Here is a 10,000-nt window from a genome sequence, read left to right as displayed (position 1 = left end):
ATCGCGCTTGTCCGGGTGGCAGAGGAGGACCAGACTATTCACAAATAGCGGCCCAACGACTCCCAGAGCCGGTCGTGCGGCAGGCGAGGTCTGCTCTCATCACAAGAGGCTTTAGGGAGTGCTCAGGCAACGGTCAGCCCGCAGCCTTCTTGGCAACACCCAAGGGAACCAGGCCACTCGCGTCTCTCGCCTTCATTTTGGACACGAGCGCCTGTGGAGGGACGGCCGGAGTCAACGTGGGGTTTGCCCGCCCTCCAATAGTGTCAAAAGACCGCCGCACAAGTCTCTGACTGACTCTTAGAACAGACAGAAAGAGTTTGTCAAATCTGTCAAAAAATTGACAAAGTGTCAAAAATTCGACTTCCAAGAGCTCTCCGGCATGCACTCATACCTGTCATTAAAGTGCTATGCCCGTGGAACCGTTTTTCGGATGCCTTTCAGAACGGTCCCGCGCCGCCATTTTGTTCTAAAAATCGTGTTCCCATATATCTCCGGGTACCCCGCCAACCTCACTGCGGAAAAACTACAAGTGGCACTGAATGGGTCTGAATTCCAAATTTGACTGCATCGGTCTGGAACTCGGTCCGGTCAAAACCGTTTGGATTTTTCTCGGTCCGGACTTCCGCGACAGACAAAGTTAAAGTTTTCGGGCTGCAGGCACAAAACGACAGCTGGCCATTTGCCGGGCTCAATTCACCCAATTCCTCCGGCACTTCGGAGCACATGTTCGGTGTAAGTTTGCGAATCTTTCCCGATGCTGCAGCATTTTCCTCCGCTGACACTTAGAATATTTTTCACACTTTGCTGAAAATTTTTCTAAGTGTTTTTTTCCAAGTTTTCCTGGTTACTGATTTCTTCTTTTTAAACATTTTTCTAAGTTTTTCTGGTTACTGATTTCTTCTTTTTAAACATTTTTCGCAGTTTGTCTGGTTACTGATTTCTTCTTTTTAAACATTTTTCGCCGTTTTTCTGGTTACTGATTTCTTCTTTTTAAACATTTTTCGCCGTTTTTCTGGTTACTGATTTCTTCTTTTTAAACATTTTTCTAAGTTTTTCTGGTTACTCATTTCTTCTTTTTAAACATTTTTCTAAGTTTTTCTGGTTACTGATTTCTTCTTTTTAAACATTTTTCTAAGTTTTTCTGGTTACTCATTTCTTCTTTTTAAACATTTTTCTAAGTTTTTCTGGTTACTCACTTCTTCTTTTTAAACATTTTTCTAAGTTTTTCTGGTTACTGATTTCTTCTTTTTAAACATTTTTCGCCGTTTCTCTGGTTACTGATTTCTTCTTTTTAAACATTTTTCTAAGTTTTTCTGGTTACTCATTTCTTCTTTTTAAACATTTTTCGCCGTTTTTCTGGTTACTGATTTCTTCTTTTTAAACATTTTTCTAAGTTTTTCTGGTTACTGATTTCTTCTTTTTAAACATTTTTCTAAGTTTTTCTGGTTACTCATTTCTTCTTTTTAAACATTTTTCTAAGTTTTTCTGGTTACTCACTTCTTCTTTTTAAACATTTTTCTAAGTTTTTCTGGTTACTGATTTCTTCTTTTTAAACATTTTTCGCCGTTTTTCTGGTTACTGATTTCTTCTTTTTAAACATTTTTCTAAGTTTTTCTGGTTACTCATTTCTTCTTTTTAAACATTTTTCGCCGTTTTTCTGGTTACTGATTTCTTCTTTTTAAACATTTTTCTAAGTTTTTCTGGTTACTGATTTCTTCTTTTTAAACATTTTTCTAAGTTTTTCTGGTTACTGATTTCTTCTTTTTAAACATTTTTCTAAGTTTTCCTGGTTACTCATTTCTTCTTTTTAAACATTTTTCTAAGTTTTTCTGGTTACTCACTTCTTCTTTTTAAACATTTTTCGCAGTTTTTCTGGTTACTGATTTCTTCTTTTTAAACATTTTTCGCCGTTTCTCTGGTTACTGATTTCTTCTTTTTAAACATTTTTCTAAGTTTTTCTGGTTACTCATTTCTTCTTTTTAAACATTTTTCGCCGTTTTTCTGGTTACTCACTTCTTCTTTTGAAACATTTTTCTAAGTTTTTCTGGTTACTGATTTCTTCTTTTTAAACATTTTTCGCCGTTTTTCTGGTTACTCATTTCTTCTTTTTAAACATTTTTCTAAGTTTTTCTGGTTACTCACTTCTTCTTTTTAAACATTTTTCTAAGTTTTTCTGGTTACTGATTTCTTCTTTTTAAACATTTTTCGCAGTTTTTCTGGTTACTGATTTCTTCTTTTTAAACATTTTTCTAAGTTTTCCTGGTTACTGATTTCTTCTTTTTAAACATTTTTCGCAGTTTTTCTGGTTACTGATTTCTTCTTTTTAAACATTTTTCTAAGTTTTTCTGGTTACTCACTTCTTCTTTTTAAACATTTTTCTAAGTTTTCCTGGTTACTGATTTCTTCTTTTTAAACATTTTTCGCAGTTTGTCTGGTTACTGATTTCTTCTTTTTAAACATTTTTTGCAGTTTTTCTGGTTACTGATTTCTTCTTTTTAAACATTTTTCTAAGTTTTTCTGGTTACTCACTTCTTCTTTTATAACATTTTTCTAAGTTTTCCTGGTTACTGATTTCTTCTTTTTAAACATTTTTCTAAGTTTTCCTGGTTACTGATTTCTTCTTTTTAAACATTTTTCTAAGTTTTCCTGGTTACTGATTTCTTCTTTTTAAACATTTTTCTAAGTTTTTCTGGTTACTCATTTCTTCTTTTTAAACATTTTTCGCAGTTTTTCTGGTTACTGATTTCTTCTTTTTAAACATTTTCCTAAGTTTTCCTGGTTACTGATTTCTTCTTTTTAAACATTTTTCTAAGTTTTCCTGGTTACTGATTTCTTCTTTTTAAACATTTTTCTAAGTTTTTCTGGTTACTCATTTCTTCTTTTTAAACATTTTTCGCAGTTTTTCTGGTTACTGATTTCTTCTTTTTAAACATTTTCCTAAGTTTTCCTGGTTACTGATTTCTTCTTTTTAAACATTTTTCTAAGTTTTCCTGGTTACTCATTTCTTCTTTTTGATCATTTTTCTAAGTTTTCCTGGTTACTGATTTCTTCGTTTTGAACATTTTTCTAAGTTTTCCTGGTTACTCACTTCTTCTTTTCAAACATTTTTCATCGTTTTTCTGTTTACTCATTTAGCACTTTCAGGCACTTTCCGATCATTTCCTCGTTCCCGATTTCACCCTTTAAAACGCTTTCGGGCATTTCCCTAAGTTTTGCGGTTCACTCGTTTGGGACTCACTGACACCTTCTCTAGCTTCCCTGCTCACTTTTTTCGTACTGTTGAGAAAATTCGAACCCTTTCCTTAACTATGCCGGTTACTGACTTCACCGCTTCAGACCCTTGTCCCCGTAATGAAAGATACCATTTCCCACCGTGGGAAATGCACGAAAATCGGACTGAACACGGGGGAGGCTCCCCCCTCGAAGGCGAGACCGTCGGCAGAACCGCCGGGTCAAACCCGGCTGAGCTACCCGGCTTACAAGTCTCAAAGTCGGTATGAGCAGTCACGTCCACCCCCATTCCCTTTTGGACCACTTCCCACGGTTCCAAATGCATGAAAATCGGCCTGTACACGGGGGAGGCACCCGCCTCGAAGACGAGACCGTCGGCAGAACCGCCGGGTCAAACCCGGCTGAGCTACCCGGCTCGGAAGCGCCAAAGTCGGGTTGAGCAGTCACATTCACTCCCATCCCCTTTTGGGCAACTTCCCACGGTTGGAAATGCATGGAAATCGGACTGAACACGGGGGAGGCTCCCCCCTCGAAGGCGAGACCGTCGGCAGAACCGCCGGATCAAACCCGGCTGAGCTACCCGGCTTACAAGTCTCAAAGTCGGTATGAGCAGACACGTCCACCCCCATTCCCTTTTGGACCACTTCCCACGGTTCGAAATGCATGAAAATCGGCCTGTATACGGGGGAGGCACCCGCCTCGAAGACGAGACCGTCGGCAGAACCGCCGGGTCAAACCCGGCTGAGCTACCCGGCTCGGAAGCGCCAAAGTCGGGTTGAGCAGTCACATTCACTCCCATCCCCTTTTGGGCAACTTCCCACGGTTGGAAATGCATGGAAATCGGACTGAACACGGGGGAGGCTCCCCCCTCGAAGGCGAGACCGTCGGCAGAACCGCCGGATCAAACCCGGCTGAGCTACCCGGCTTACAAGTCTCAAAGTCGGTATGAGCAGACACGTCCACCCCCATTCCCTTTTGGACCACTTCCCACGGTTCGAAATGCATGAAAATCGGCCTGTATACGGGGGAGGCACCCGCCTCGAAGACGAGACCGTCGGCAGAACCGCCGGGTCAAACCCGGCCGGGCTACCCGGGTTAGAAGCCCTAGAGTCGGGTTGAGCAGTCACAATCACTCCCATCCCCTTTTGAACCTGTTCCCACCGTTGGAAATGCACGAAAATCGGCCTGTACACGGGGGAGGCTCCCCCCTCGAAGGCGAGACCGTCGGCAGAACCGCCGGGTCAAACCCGGCTGAGCTACCCGGCTTACAAGTCTCGAAGTCGGGTTGAGCAGTCACATTCACTCCCATCGACTTTTGGGCAACTTCCCACCGTTGCAAATGCATGAAAATCGGCCTGTACACGGGGGAGGCACCCGCCTCGAAGTCGAGACCGTCGGCAGAACCGCCGGGTCCAACCCGGCTGAGCTACCCGGCTTACAAGTCTCAAAGCCGGGTTGGGCAGTCACGTTCACCCCCATTCCCTTTTGGATCACTTCCCACGGTTCGAAATGCACGAAAACCGGCCTGTACACGGGGGAGGGTCCGCCCTCGAAGGCGAGACCGTCGGCAGAACCGCCGGGTCAAACCTGGCTGAGCTACCCGGCTTACAAGTCTCAAAGTCGGGTTGAGCAGTCACGTTCACTCCCATCGACTTTTAGACCACTTCCCACGGTTCGAAATGCACGAAAATCGGCCTGTACACGGGGGAGGCACCCGCCTCGAAGACGAGACCGTCGGCAGAACCGCCGGGTCAAACCCGGCCGAGCTACCCGGCTTAAAAGTCTCAAAGTCGGTATGAGCAGTCACATTCACCCCCATTCCCTTTTGGACCACTTCCCACGGTTGGAAATGCATGAAAATCGGCCTGGACACGGGGGAGGCTCCCCCCTCGATGACGAGACCGTCGGCAGAACCGCCGGAACAAACCCGGCTGAGCTACCCGGCTTACAAGTCTCAAAGTCGGTATGAGCAGACACGTCCACCCCCATTCCCTTTTGGACCACTTCCCACCGTTGGAAATGCACGAAAATCGGCCTGTACACGGGGGAGGCACCGGCCTCGAAGACGAGACCGTCGGCAGAACCGCCGGGTCAAACCCGGCTGAGCTACCCGGCTTACAAGTCTCAAAGTCGGGTTGAGCAGTCACATTCACTCCCATCGACTTTTGGGCAACTTCCCACGGTTCGAAATGCACAAGATTCGGCCTGAACACGGGGGACGCTCCCCCCTCGAAGGCGAGACCGTCGGCAGACCCGCCGGGTCAAACCCGGCTGAGCTACCCGGCTCGGAAGCGCCAAAGTCGGTATGAGCAGTCACGTTCACTCCCATCCCCTTTTGGACCGCTTCCCACGGTACGAAATGCATGAAAATCGGCCTGTACACGGGGGAGGCACCCGCCTCGAAGACGAGACCGTCGGCAGAACCGCCGGGTCAAACCCGGCTGAGCTACCCGGCTTACAAGTCTCAAAGTCGGGTTGAGCAGTCACATTCACTCCCATCGACTTTTGGGCAACTTCCCACGGTTCGAAATGCACAAAATTCGGCCTGAACACGGGGGACGCTCCCCCCTCGAAGGCGAGACCGTCGGCAGAACCGCCGGGTCAAACCCGGCTGAGCTACCCGGCTTAAAAGTCTCAAAGTCGGTATGAGCAGTCACATTCACCCCCATTCCCTTTTGGACCACTTCCCACGGTTGGAAATGCATGAAAATCGGCCTGGACACGGGGGAGGCTCCCCCCTCGATGACGAGACCGTCGGCAGAACCGCCGGAACAAACCCGGCTGAGCTACCCGGCTTACAAGTCTCAAAGTCGGTATGAGCAGACACGTCCACCCCCATTCCCTTTTGGACCACTTCCCACCGTTGGAAATGCACGAAAATCGGCCTGTACACGGGGGAGGCACCGGCCTCGAAGACGAGACCGTCGGCAGAACCGCCGGATCAAACCCGGCCGAGCTACCCGGGTTAGAAGCCTCAGAGTCGGGTTGAGCAGTCACGTCCACCCCCATTCCCTTTTGGACCACTTCCCACGGTTCGAAATGCACGAAAATCGGCCTGTACACGGGGGAGGGAGCCGCCTCGAAGACGAGACCGTCGGCAGAACCGCCGGTTCAAACCCGGCTGAGCTACCAGGCTCGGAAGCGCCAAAGTCGGGTTGAGCAGTCACATTCACTCCCATCCCCTTTTGGGCAACTTCCCACCGTTGCAAATGCATGAAAATCGGCCTGTACACGGGGGAGGGAGCCGCCTCGAAGACGAGACCGTCGGCAGAACCGCCGGATCAAACCCGGCTGAGCTACCAGGCTCGGAAGCGCCAAAGTCGGTATGAGCAGTCACATTCACTCCCATCCCCTTTTGGGCCACTTCCCACGGTTCGAAATGCACGAAAATCGGACTGAACACGGGGGAGGCTCCCCCCTCCAAAACGAGACCATCGGCAGAATCGACGGGTCAAACCCGGCCGAGCTACCCGGGTTAGAAGCCTCAAAGTCGGGTTGAGCAGTCACGTCCACCCCCATCCCCTTTTGGACCACTTCCCACGGTTCGAAATGCACGAAAATCGGCCTGTACACGGGGGAGGCACCCGCCTCGAAGACGAGACCGTCGGCAGACCCGCCGGATCAAACCCGGCCGAGCTACACGGCTTACAAGTCTCAATGTCGGTATGAGCAGTCACGTCCACCCCTATTCCCTTTTGGACCACTTCCCACGGTACGAAATGCATGAAAATCGGCCTGTACACGGGGGAGGCACCCGCCTCGAAGACGAGACCGTCGGCAGAACCGCCGGGTCAAACCCGGCTGAGCTACCCGGCTCGGAAGCGCCAAAGTCGGGTTGAGCAGTCACATTCACTCCCATCGACTTTTGGGCAACTTCCCACGGTTCGAAATGCACAAAATTCGGCCTGAACACGGGGGACGCTCCCCCCTCGAAGGCGAGACCGTCGGCAGAACCGCCGGGTCAAACCCGGCTGAGCTACCCGGGTCGGAAGCGCCAAGGTCGGTATGAGCAGTCACATTCACTCCCATCCCCTTTTGGACCGCTTCCCACGGTTTGAAATGCACGAAAATCGGCCTGTACACGGGGGAGGCTCCGCCCTCGAAGGCGAGACCGACGGCAGAACCGCCGGGTCAAACCCGGCCGGGCTACCCGGGTTAGAAGCCTCAGAGTCGGGTTGAGCAGTCACATTCACCCCCATCCCCTTTTGAACCTCTTCCCACCGTTGGAAATGCACGAAAATCGGCCTGTACACGGGGGAGGCGCCCCTCTCGAAGGCGAGACCGACGGCAGAACCGCCGGGTCAAACCCGGCCGAGCTACCCGGGTTAGAAGCCTCAGAGTCGGGTTGAGCAGTCACATTCACCCCCATCCCCTTATGAACCTCTTCCCACCGTTGGAAATGCACGAAAATCGGCCTGTACACGGGGGAGGCCCCCCTCTCGAAGACGAGACCGTCGGCAGACCCGCCGGATCAAACCCGGCCGAGCTACACGGCTTACAAGTCTCGATGTCGGTATGAGCAGTCACGTCCACCCCCATTCCCTTTTGGACCACTTCCCACGGTACGAAATGCATGAAAATCGGCCTGTACACGGGGGAGGCACCCGCCTCGAAGACGAGACCGTCGGCAGAACCGCCGGGTCAAACCCGGCTGAGCTACCCGGCTCGGAAGCGCCAAAGTCGGGTTGAGCAGTCACATTCACTCCCATCCCCTTTTGGGCCACTTCCCACGGTTCGAAATGCATGAAAATCGGCCTGTACACGGGGGACGCTCCCCCCTCGAAGGCGAGGCCGTCGGCAGAACCGCCGGGTCAAACCCGGCTGAGCTACCCGGGTTAGATGCCTCAAAGTCGGGTTGAGCAGTCACATTCACCCCCATCCCCTTTCGGCCCCCTTCCCACGGTTGGAAATGCATGAAAATCGGCCTGTACACGGTGGGCGCTCCCCCCTCGAAGGTGAGACCTTCGGCAGAACCGCCGGGTCAAATCCTGCCGAGCTACCCGCGTTAGAGGTCTCAATGTCGGCTTCAGCAGTCACATTCAATCCCATTCCCGTTTGGACCTCTTCCCGCCGATGGAAATGCACAAAATTCGGCCTGAACACGCGGGACGCTCCCCCCTCGAAGGCGAGACCGTCGCCAGAACCGCCGGGTCAAATCCGGCTGAGCTACCCGCGTTACAGGTCTCAAAGTCGGGTTGAGCAGTCACGTTCACCCCCATCCCCTTTCGGACCCCTTCCCACGGTTGGAAATGCATGAAAATCGGCCTGTACACGGTGGGCGCTCCCCCCTCGAAGGTGAGACCTTCGGCAGAACCGCCGGGTCAAATCCGGCCGAGCTACCCGCGTTAGAGGTCTCAATGTCGGCTTCAGCAGTCACATTCAATCCCATTCCCGTTTGGACCTCTTCCCGCCGATGGAAATGCACAAAATTCGGCCTGAACACGCGGGAGGCTCCCCCCTCGAAGGTGAGACCTTCGGCAGAACCGCCGGGTCAAATCCGGCCGAGCTACCCGCGTTAGAGGTCTCAATGTCGGCTTCAGCAGTCACATTCAATCCCATTCCCGTTTGGACCTCTTCCCGCCGATGGAAATGCACAAAATTCGGCCTGAACACGCGGGACGCTCCCCCCTCGAAGGCGAGACCGTCGCCAGAACCGCCGGGTCAAATCCGGCCGAGCTACCCGCGTTAGAGGTCTCAATGTCGGCTTCAGCAGTCACATTCAATCCCATTCCCTTTTGGAACACTTCCCGCCGTTAACAATGCACGATATTCGGCCTGAACACGCGGGACGCTCCCCCCTCGAAGGTGAGACCTTCGGCAGAACCGCCGGGTCAAATCCTGCCGAGCTACCCGCGTTAGAGGTCTCAATGTCGGCTTCAGCAGTCACATTCAATCCCATTCCCGTTTGGACCTCTTCCCGCCGATGGAAATGCACAAAATTCGGCCTGAACACGCGGGGCGCTCCCCCCTCGAAGGCGAGACCGTCGCCAGAACCGCCGGGTCAAATCCGGCTGAGCTACCCGCGTTACAGGTCTCAAAGTCGGCTTCAGCAGTCACATTCAATCCCATTCCCTTTTGGAACACTTCCCGCCGTTAACAATGCACGATATTCGGACTGAACACGGGGGCCGGTCCGCCCTCGAAGTCAACACCGTCCGCAGAACCGCCGGGGCAAATCCGGCTGAGCTACCCCGCCCCCGAACACTCAAAGTCCCTCTGAAGCCTTGCATTCGCCTCCTTGGAAAATTGACGTCAAACATTACCAAAATCGGGGGCACGAGCACTAAAGCTAAGTCTCACCCTTTCCCTATCCCTAACCAGGAACCGAACGCCCACCCTCAGCCTCACACCAACGCCGGTGCCACTCCAGACAGACACACCCTTCAAAACCACACCCATCCGGCCATGCAACTCAAAAAGGGTCCAAATTCAGAAACACCCCCTTCAAAAGGCACTCCATCCTCGGCCACACCACCGGGACATGCTCCCCTCGGCGATAATTAAGCCCCCACCACTATTTGAAGCCAACCGCAGCCGCAACTCGAACGGAGAAATCAGTAACCAATTCAAAAATGCGCTTGGTTACTGATTTCTACTGAGCCGAAAAAATTCTAAGTGTCGGTGGTTACTGATTTATACCAACCCGAAAATATTCTAAGTGCCGGTGGTTACTGATTTATAGCAACCCGAAAAAATTCTAAGTGTCAGTGGTTACTGATTTATACCAACTCGAAAAAATTCTAAGTGTCAGTGGTTACTGATTTATACC

This window comes from Chiloscyllium punctatum, unplaced genomic scaffold (genome assembly GCF_047496795.1).
Source record: "Chiloscyllium punctatum isolate Juve2018m unplaced genomic scaffold, sChiPun1.3 scaffold_353, whole genome shotgun sequence".
Taxonomy (NCBI): Eukaryota; Metazoa; Chordata; class Chondrichthyes; order Orectolobiformes; family Hemiscylliidae; genus Chiloscyllium; species Chiloscyllium punctatum.
Note: the sequence above shows the minus strand (reverse complement) of the source record.